We start from the raw sequence: 11,568 nt of genomic DNA on the forward strand, positions 1-11,568 counted from the left end.
TATTTGTTATCTTTTTTTTTTTTAATGGGAAAAAGGAAAAAGAAAACCAATACAATAACAGCAAAACACCCCCAAACAGCAACGCCCGTGAACATAACTTGTGTTACCGTCTGGGTTATTCTGTTGACGATTTAGTAGCATCTTTCCACACGTCTTACTTATATGACATTATTTACTCGACTCCAGGTATTTTTCACTCACAAACTGTTTCGTAAGGGTGTACTTTTGGAAGTGATACCGTGCTGGCGGTCATGGCCGACGCTGCTAATGTCTGACCATGTGTGTCAGTGGATCGACATTTGCCACTTAAAGGATCGTTCTTTCTCTATCATGTGGTTTCTTTATCTCTCTGTCTTTGTCTCTGTCTGTCTGTCTGTCTCTCTCAACATCTCTTTCTCTTTATCTCTCTCTTTGTCTTTCTCCGTCCCAGCCCAACTCTTTCAGTGCCTCTGTCTTTGTCTCTATATTTGCCCCCCCCCCCTCCCCCTCCTTTTCTCTCTCTCTCTCTCTCTCTCTCTCTCTCTCTCCCTCTCTCTCTCTCTCCTCTCTCTCTCTTTCTCTCACCCCCTCTACCTTTTTTTAGCTCGTCAATCGGAAGTTGTCGCCATCATCAGTCACGGTTATCGCGAGACGCGAGAGATCGCTTGTTGACGTCACTTCCGACCGAGGGTTATGCCCCCTCCCCCACCCCACGCCCCTCTTAGGTCGACAGGTGGCGCTCTGTGTGTTTTCACTGGCACCACAGCTACCTGCCCACTGGGTGGGAATTTTCTCCACGATTACGATCTCGCAGAGTGTTAAACAAACATGAGAGGTTTTAGTGGCACAACTGCCCGCTTTCCCCATTCAGCCTGGATGGTATTTGAAACAAAGCAAAGAAACAAACACAAACAAACAAACAAGCAAACAAAAAACAAAACAAAAAACACACACAAAAAACCCTCCTCTGCGTTGAGATTTTGATAAAGCTTTTTTTTTTTGTATTTTTTAAAATCTTTTTTCTTTCTTTCTTTCTTTTTTTTTTTTAACAAGCCAGTGAGTGATAGGAAACAGAGGAGTATTTTAAGACATGTTCCACGATGAATACGTTGTTACAGAACTCCGCTGCAATGAAGAGAACACGATATCTGAGAGTGGCTGGAGACGCTAAGCCATATGCTGTTTGTCAGACGAATGATTGAACAGGTGTGGGGTGGGGTGGGGTAGAGGGTGGGGGTTGGGGTAGGGACTTGAGCTGGGACTCTGATTTTGCAAAGATGCTTGAGTGTGATCGAAGGTTTTAATGTGCGATACTTCCGTGGGGTGTCTCTGAGTGAGTGAGTGAGTGGGTGGGTGGGTGGGTGGGTGAGTGTGGGTGTGTGTGTGGGAGGGAGGGGGAGAGGGGAGGTTGGCTGGAATGTTAGTGTGTTAAGGTGGGGCTGTTGTTGTTGTTGGTGGTGTTGATGTGATGCGCGTGAATATTCCCTCCATTTCGGTCTGTTCTGTGAATATATCTGTCTGTCTCTCTGTCTTTCTGTCTGTCTGTCTGTCTATGTATCGCATGCGTGAGCGTGCACACGCACATATGCACGCAAACACACACACACACACACACACACACACACACACACACACACACACACACACACGCACACACACACGCATACACATGCAGACACACATACATACACACAAACACGCACACACACACACACACACACACACACACACACACACACACACACACACACACACACACTCTTGCACGTTCACCTGAATGTACAGATACAATGTACATGATGTTGATTTGTTTACCTGATAATCAATTTCATTGCTGACAGTGTTTTCATTTTTACATTCCTGGAATCCACTTTTAGAAATTTCATTTGTTAAACAAAAACAAACAAAACAAAAAAAAAGAAAGAAAAACAAAACAACAACAATAAACAAATGAAAGCGAATGAAACAAAGGATGTAAAATAACACACACACACACACACACACACACACACACACACACACACACACACACACACACACACACACACACACACTGTAACGGTAACAATGCTCTGCAATTTCGGAAATGCCAAGTCTGAATCTTATCATTGCATACTTTTAATGTCTGTCTAGATTCATTGCTATATAAGTTTTGACATCAGGTATTGTTGAAAAGGTCATGAAAACTAATTAAGCTTTCACTGTTGTTTGCAAGGAAGTGTCATTTAATCTTTCTTTGAAAAAAACCAAAAAAAAACACACACCCAAAACAGAAGAAACTAATCAGTCCCTTCCAAACTACACGACGTTTGTTAGCAGCCGGGCGCAATAGCCGAGTGGTTAAAGCATTGGACTGTCAATCTGAGGGTCCCGGGTTCGAATCACGGTGATGGCGCCTGGTGGGTAAAGGGTGGAGATTTTTACGATCTCCCAGGTCAACATATGTGCAGGCCTGCTAGTGCCTGAACCCCCTTCGTGTGTATATGCAAGCAGAAGATCAAATACGTACGTTATAGATCCTGTAATCCATGTCAGCGTTCGGTGGGTTATGGAAACAAGAACATACCCAGCATGCACACCCCCGAAAACGGAGTATGGCTGCCTACATGGCGGGGTAAAAACGGTCATACACGTAAAAGCCCACTCGTGTGCATACGAGTGAACGTGGGAGTTGCAGCCCACGAACGCAGAAGAAGAAGAAGTTAGCAGCTAACTTTATTTTAACATTTGCATCCAAAGCAAAGACCATTTCATAGGCTGTGTGAGGTAATGTAGACTCATGTATTCTCATTGATTACGAGAGAGGAAAACAATGCAACGACCACCACCACCACAACAACAACAAAAGAGAAGAAGAAGAAGAAAAAGAAGAAGGAGGAGGACGAGGAGGAGGAAGAGGAGAAGAACAAGAAGAAGAAAAGGCTTGACGATGCATAAACGCCAGTGATGGACAGCCACCACTCCCACACGAACCAGACAGACAACCGGTTACCATCGTTACCGGAAGTCGCCCAGCTTGTAACTAAAACAATGCCGCACCGATTTGCCAGTCCCCCCCCGCACCCCCAACCCCATCCCCACCCCACCCCCACCCCCCCCCCACCCAAAAAAAGGCGTGTCCCATCTACTGCAGTCCTCTGCTCATGTCTGTTCATTCTGCCTACTGTCTGTTTAACTCTCTCCATACGAACGGCGAAAGAGACGACGTTAACAGCGTTTCACCCCAGTTACCATCATCAAGATATTGCAAGCGGAAGGCTCTTATACTGAAGAGGTGAATGTTGACAAAGAATACCACAATTCTGACGACGGAAGCTAAAGGCTGGGTCATTCAGACACCCACTGGACATCCGAGGGGTCTGTGTAGAGGGGAAGAGAGGACTAGCCGTACTGAGTGAGTTAATAACATCGCATCATTAAGGAAGGTAGAAAGGAACGCACGTTTCTGTACGAACATCGGGATGACAGTTCAGAATGAAAAGACAAGAGGCAAGACGTGTTTATTTCAGCAAACATCATGAGCGCCGCATGACGATGAATATGGGATATGTTCATATCTTCTTCCTCTTCTTCTCGTTCGTCAGATGGAGAGTTTGTTCATAATATAAAGCGTTCATTCAGACAAAATAAGTTCGGGAACAGGCATAGTTTCCTTCCTAGGGGCATGGTTTGACATTGTGCGGAATTTTCTACAACATAGCATAATATGTATGCAGCCAATGTAGTGAGTATCACTGATTAACCAAGATATTCTTTGTTACGCCTGAAATCGCGAACTTCCATTTTGTTTTTCTTACAATGAAGATAATATTCACAGCTATCGTTTACAACCAAGCTCGATGATGGCGCCTGGTGGGTAAAGGGTGGAGATTTTTCCGATCTCCCAGGTCAACATATGTGTAGACATGCTAGTGCCTGAACCCCCATCGTGTGTATACGCAAGCAGAATATCAAATACGCACGTAAAAGATCCTGTAATCTATGTCAGCGCTCGGTGAGGTATGGAAACAAGAACATACCCAGCATGCAAACCCCCGAAAGCGTAGTATGGCTGCCTACATGGCGAGGTAAAAACGGTCATGCGCGTAAAAGCCCACTCGTGTACATACGAATGAACGTGGCTCACGAACGCAGAAGAAGAAGAAGTTTACAAACCATTAATTAATGAGTGTTAATGTTTGGGTCATTTTCAAGCTGTTTGTAATGCGCCTGTGCCTCAAACAGCTGTTTGTGTATCTAATGGGAGGCAGGCTGCTTTATTTTGATAATCCCTTGTGTTTTTTTGTGTTTTAAAAAGTCTTCTTCTTATTATTATTATTAGTAGTAGTAGTAGTATTACAAATACATATACAAATACATATTTTTCTACCATTTTACGAAAACACACCCTGCTTTTATGAAGTGGTCCTTGACTTTTTATGAAACCTGTATATATCGGCCCTCTTCATGCGAGCACGCGAACACACACACACACACACACACACATACATATGCACACACACGCACACTCGCACACACACATGCACACACACACACACACACACACACACATACACTCACATACACACGCACGCACGCACACACACACACACACACACTCACATTCACAGAAACACGTACGCACGCACACACACACACACACACACACACACACACACGCGCGCGCGCGCGCGCGCGCACACACACACAGAGGCACAACACATACGCAAAACACTTACGCAAACAAATTATGCACAGTCTCGCAGATATTAAAGCACAAAACATTTAACGTACACAGGCCCAACAACGCCACACACACACAGACACACACACAGACACACAGACACACACACACACACACACACACACACACACACACACACACACATGTAAGTTTAGTTTTTTATTTAATTATTATTTATTTATTTATGTACGCTTATATTGACTTCATCAAGTTTTTGCGCCTTATACATATTATCATTAGTAGTAGCAGTTCTTTTTTTATGTATTTATCTATTATTTATTTACCCCCCCCCCCCTTTTTTTTTTTCTCAAGGCCTGACTCAGCGCGTTGGGTTACGCTGCTGGTCAGGCATCTGCTTGGCAGATGTGGTGTAGCGTATATGGATTTGTCCGAACGCTATGACGCCTCCCTGAGTCCAGTTACATTCTTCCACACCGAAGACACCTTGACAAAATCAGATAGACTTTGGACATCTGATCCAGTGGAGCCAGTGGCAGTGCTTGGTTCTCACTTTTCGACACTTACACGTGACTAAATACCAACTGTGGAGGAAGGTGGCAGAATGGTTAAGACGCTCAGCTGCCAATACAGAGAGTCCGTGAGGGTGTGGGTTCGAATCCCGCTCTCGCCCTTTCTCCTAAGTTTGACTGGAAAATCAAACTGAGCGTCTAGTCTTTCGGATGAGACGACAAACCGAGGTCCCGTGTGCAGCACGCACTTGGCGCACTGAAAAAGAACCCATGGCAACGAGAGTGTTGTCCTCTGGCGAAATTACGTAAAATGAAATCCACTTTCATAGGTACACAAATATGTAAGCATGCACTCAAGGCCTGACTAAGCGCGTTGGGTTATGCTGCTGGTCAGGCATCTGCTCAACAGATGTGGTGTAGCGTGTATGGATTTGTCCGAACGCAGTGACGCCTCCTTGAGAAAGTGAAACTGAAACTAAATACCAACGTTGACTGACCTACGCCACTGGTCAGTTCCATACTACACACAGTTAGTAGCATGTGGAGTGATGGCCTAGAGGTAACTCGTCCACCTAGGAAGCGAGAGAATCTGAGCGCGCTGGTTCGAATTACGGTTCAGCTGGAGATATTTTCTCCCCCTCCACTAGACGAGTAGTGGTCTGGACGCTAGTCATTCGGATGAGACGATAAATCGAGGTCCCGTGTGCAGCATGCACTTAGCGCACGTAAAAGAACCCACGGCAACAAAAGGGTTGTTCCTGGCAAAATTCTGTAGAAAAATCCACATCGATAGGTAAAACAAATAAAACTGCATGCAGGAAAAAAATACAAAAAAATGGGTGGCGCTGCAGTGTAGCGACGCGCTCTCCCTGGGGGAGAGCAGCCCGAATTTCACACAGAGAAATCTGTTGTGATAAAAAGAAATACAAATGCAAATAAAAAACTATACTAGGCTCTTCCGTCCGAGCAATGCCCCAGGTGTTCACCAGGGATCAGGGTTCGAGGCGCACCGTTTCAGCCTGGTGGTGTGATCTTGGGAAGGGTACATTTTTGCTTCATCCCATTCAGGGAGTATGAATTAGGTATAACTACCTGACTTCGGTTGGGGGAGTGGGGGTGGGGGGGGGTGGAGGTTAATTACGAATACGAATGATTTATTTGTATTTGTATTTCGTTTTGTCACAACAGATTTCTCTGTGTGAAATTCCGGCTGCTCTCCCCAGGGAGAACGCGTCGCTTCACTACAGCGCCACCCTTTTTTATTTATTTATTTGTCTTTTGGTTTTTTTTGGGGGGGTTTTGTATGTTTTCCTGTGCGCAGTTTTATTTGTTTTTCCTGTCGAAGTGCAATTTTTTTTTAAATAAAATTTTGCCCGGAACAACCCTTTTGTTGCCGTGGGTTCTTTTACGTGCGCTAAGTGCATGCTGCATACGGGACCTCGGTTTACCGTCTCATCCGAATGACTAGCGTCCAGACCACCACCACTCAAGGTCTAGTGGAGGGGGAGAAAATATTAACGGCTGAGGCCTGATTCGAACCAGCGCGCTCAGATTCTCTCTCTTCCTAGGCGGGCGCGTTACCTCTAGGCCATCACTCCACTTATTATATCAGGCACATTTTTGCTCATTCACAAGGGAACAGGTTTGGGGTAGAGGTTGTACATGCTAGAAATATAAGGTAATCAAGATTGCTCACGTACTGTACCAATGATCGTGGCATGGATACCACACGGCATGTGACTAGGTGCAAGACAACAGTACATGAATTTTCGTTTCTAATTACGATGTTTTCTCAGTCTCCTGGAAACATAACCCCACTGTGAAACCAGTTATGTTACATTGGGGTCAGGATATCCCTTTCTCAACATTTTCACGTGCGTTTGGGTTGATGTCTTGGATGGAGTCTCCCGTCGTACCGACGGATGAGTAGGCAGGCAGGTTTATCTGTCGGTGCGTGTCCTCATATGGGAGAAGAGGCCGATTCTGGATGCACAGCACTTCCCACAGGTGTTGCAAGGGAAAACGTCTCCAGAAGTTGAGCCCTGCTTCCTTCGCTCACGCTTCCCGTTACTGGCAAGTGTTCTCTTGTTTTCAAACGTCTTTATGCCACTAGAGCACACCATCCTCCAGCGAGAGCGGTCAAAGGCATCAGTTTCCCAGGAAGCGATGTCTATGTCACAGGCTTTGAGGTTTGTCTTCAAGGTGTCCTTGAAGCGTTTGCTGGGTCTTCCAAGTTCGCGGTGGCCTTCGATATCTTTGAACATGTTTACTAAATTAATCGTCCATTTTCTTGGCCGACTCTTCGATACATAACATTATCTGTCGGCATATATCCGTCGACTGTTCATTTTCATGCATTAGTTCATTACTTTCATAATGTTGGGAACTGTCCGAGCCAAGTGTTGTCCGTGTTTTGGGGGCACGAGAGCCGTGCAACTGTCTTCCAACTGACACATTTCTGCGTCGCACAATGTGTCTGCACCCGTGGCTTCGTCGTGAAGGACTGTGACTGCACGTGCATCCGTGTCCCCTTGTGCCATGTCAATCTGCTGGCGGAAGTGAGAGGATTTGGGCCCCAGTCTTCCTGTGCCGAGCTCTGGACACAGTGGATAGGAATTCAGATCAAAAGGAGGCTATGGAATGGGACCTTTGACATTTACTTTTTTTTTCCCCCGTTTTTTTTTTTTCTTTCACAGGTTAGTGATGTTTGTGCCATATTGAAACACGTTTTTTTGAAAAACTTCCACGGCCGATCACATGGTTTATTCTTTTTTTGTTGCTGTTGTTGTTGTCATCATTTTACAAAAAAAAAGAAGAAGAAAAAAGAAAAGAAGAAGAAGAAGAGAGAGAGGGGGTTAGTATATATTTTCAAGACGATGATGAGGTTTAAAGTTCATGAAAAGATATTGCGATGAATGCATTTCCTTGGTTGTATGGCATTCATTTTTTTTTTTTTTGGTTACATAGAGTTTTTCTCAGAACGTAAAATTCGGGCTGCTCTCCACGGGGAGAACGCGTCGCAAGAGAGCAACGCCACCATTATATAAAAATTAAAAATAAAAAAAAAGAGAGAGAAAAAAATAGAAAGAAAAATTTTGTCTGCAAGTGTATTAGTTTCATTACCATTACTTTTTTTGTTTTACTTTTTAGTTGTATTTGTATTTCTTTTTATCACAACAGATTTCTCTGTGTGAAATTCGGGCTGCTCTCCCCAGAGAGAGCGCGTCGCTACACTACAGCTCCACCCATTTTGGGGGGTATTTTTTCCTGCGTGCAGCTTTATTTGTTTTTCCTATCGCAATGGATTTTTTCTACAGGATTTTGCCAGGAACAACCCGTTTGTTGTCGTGGGTTCTACTACGTGCGCTAAGTGCACGCTGCACACGGCGCCTCGGTTTATCGTCTCATCCGAATGACTAGCGTCCAGACCACCACCACTCAAGGTCTAGTGGAGGGGGGGGGGAGATATCAGCGGCTGAGCCGGGATTCGAACCAAGCGCGCTAAGATTCTCTCACTTCCTTTTGCGGACGCGTTACCTCTAGGCCATCACTCCACTGACCTCGGGACCTGACCAGAAAGGCCAAGGAGAAAATGATAAAGTATAGGTGGCTATTTACACGTGGGAAGCCGTTTTCGTGGTATAAGTCCTTTTTTGAATCACTTGTGTAAACAAAGTGAGTCCATGTTTTAACCCGGTGTTCGGTTGTCTGTGTGAGTGTGTGTGTGTGTGTGTGTGTGTGTGTGTGTGTGTGTGTGTGTGTGTGTGTGCGTGTGTGTGTGTGTCCGTGGTAAACTTTAACATTGACATTTTCTCTGCAAATACTTTGTCAGTTGACACCAACTTTGGCATAAAAATAGGAAAAATTCAGTTCTTTCCAGTCATCTTGTTTAAAACAATATTGCACCTCTGTGATGGGCACAAAAAAATTAAAAAAGAAGCCTAATTATATGCAAACTGCATTTACTGTTATATTTATATTTTTTGTATTCTCTAAACTTGGCACTTTGACCTCTTATTCTGACACAACAACAAGAGGGGTCATTATTATTATTTTTTGTTCAAACAGGAACTTCTTTTGCTAAGCATGGAATTTTTATTTATTTTGCAAACGTTTTGGTGCAGTAGTAAAAAAGGGAAATTACTCTGTAATTAATGCTAGGGGACTTTATTTATCACAAGTGAGTCTTGAAGGCCTTGCCTCTCTTGTTTTTAATGTATTCCTATGCAATGCAGGTGATTCTCGTATACACCACAACTAACGAATTTCTCTTATTGGAGACAGTATAAACAATCCTGTATTCTCTGCATTCGCAGAAATCACACCCGACTTTCCACCACGATGTCTACTTGCTTGTGTATTCTCATAACATGGTGTTTAACTGTCTTTGGCCTTTTAAAGTTTCAGTTTTATTGAAGGTGTTCAAAACGTGCAAAGTGATCCGTATATATAAGCTCACACCACATGATTATGCGTAAAAAATGAAAAAGGGTAGGGGCGGGGAATATGTATATAATTATGTGTGTGTGTGTGTGTGTGTGTGTGTGTGTGTGTGTGTGTCTGTCTGTCTGTCTGCCTGTCTGCCTGCGAGGTATGAGTGTGGGTGTGGGTGTGAATGCGTGCGTGCGTGCGTGCGCGCAAGTGTGTATGTGTGTGTGTTGTGGAGTATGTGTATGTGTGTTTTGTGTTGTGGGGTGTGTGTGTATGTGTGTGTGTTGTGTTGTGATATGTGTGTGTGTGTGCGTGTGTGTGTGTAGGGGAGGGGGGGGCGGTTGAGGGGGTAGGGGCGTGAGGCAGATGCCTGATCTACTTATTATAAACCCAGCGCGCTGGTACGTCAGGTCTTCACGTAATTTGAGATGATGCTCGTGCGATAGAATATGAAGCGATCAAGTCGAGTCATTCAGAGTGCAGCGTGGTTCGTTCATTGTTTCGTTTCAAAGCAATTAGGCCAAGCGCAAATGTTCACACGCACAGAAACCCATGCACACGCCCACACATACAAAGACACAAGCAAGCAAGCGCGTGCACACACACACACACACACACCCGCACGCACGCATGCACAGATGGACACAAACACACACACACGCGCGCGCGCGGCTTACTTCTGACTCTTTGAACCACACTCTAGCATTTGAAATAAATTTTCCAGTTCGTGTTCTTATTTGTGTATCATCTTTTTTTTCATTTAATTTCATGTCATATTATCTATTATCATTTTAACTTTATAAATGTTTTTTTTCACAACCTGGTAAGGCTTCACCCTTTTGCAGAATATCCTGAAGGAGTTAAATGGAGAGCGCACGATAATAATCAATATTATCATAAAAAATAAATCATAAAGAAAGAAAAGTAAGAAAGAAAGAAAAAGCGAATCGAAAGAAAATATTCACCCCACGAGAACGTGTATACATGTTTATGCGTGCGCGTGTGCCTCTTTAACAGTGTGTGTGTGTGTTTGTGTGTGTGTGTGTGTGTGTGAGTTGTGGGTGTGAGTGCGTGCGTGCGTGCGTGTGTGCCCGCGTGTATGTATGTGTGTGTGTTGCAGTGTGTGTTTGTGTGTGGGTGTGTGTGGGTGTGTGTGTGTGTCGGTGTGTCGGTGTATCGGTGTGTCTGTGTGCATGAGTACGCGGGTGCGTGGGTGCGTGATGTGTGTGGGGGGGTTTGGGGGGATGGAGGGCTTGGGGGTGGATGTGGGTGTGTGGGTGGGGGTGGGCTTTGGGCGGGTTGGGGGTGGGGTGGGTGTAGGTGTGGATGGTTGCTTGGGTGCGTGATGTGTGTGTGGGGGGAGGGGTGGGGGGGGTGAATGTCGGTGTGTGGGGGTGCGTGGGTGCGTGATGTGTGTGTGTGTGTGTGGGTGGGTGGGTGGTGCTTCGGTGCGTGATGTGTGTGTGGGGGGAGGGGTGGGGTGGGGTGAATGTCGGTGTGTGGGGGTACGTGGGTGCGTGATGTGTGTGTGTGTGTGGGTGGGGGGGTGGTGCTTGGGTGCGTGATGTGTGTGTTTGTGTGTTAGAGAGAGAGATTCATTCTCTATCCACCTTGTTCAGTGTTGCTTCCTTCTCTTTTTTCTTTTTAAAAAAAAAATTTGATTTAAGGCTGTGGAGGGGCAGGGCCTGGTGCAGGCTGAAGCATCACTTCTGCAGGCTGCTGGTCAGCCCAGAGGCGTTTTACTCCTGACTGGCGACTGGCACAGTCTTGAAGCTCTGCTTCGTTTTTGTTCAGTGCCGGGTTGCACGAGCCGATCTTTGCAAGGTTAAGTTTGACCTCTGAGTTAACTCAGTACGGCCAGTCCTCTCTTCTCCTCTACACATACCCCTCGGATGTCCTGTGGGTGTCTGAATGACCCAACCTTTAGCTTCCGTCGTCAGAATTGTGGTATTCTTTGTCAACATT

The sequence above is a fragment of the Babylonia areolata genome, chromosome 10, assembly GCF_041734735.1.
Source record: "Babylonia areolata isolate BAREFJ2019XMU chromosome 10, ASM4173473v1, whole genome shotgun sequence".
Taxonomy (NCBI): domain Eukaryota; kingdom Metazoa; phylum Mollusca; class Gastropoda; order Neogastropoda; family Buccinidae; genus Babylonia; species Babylonia areolata.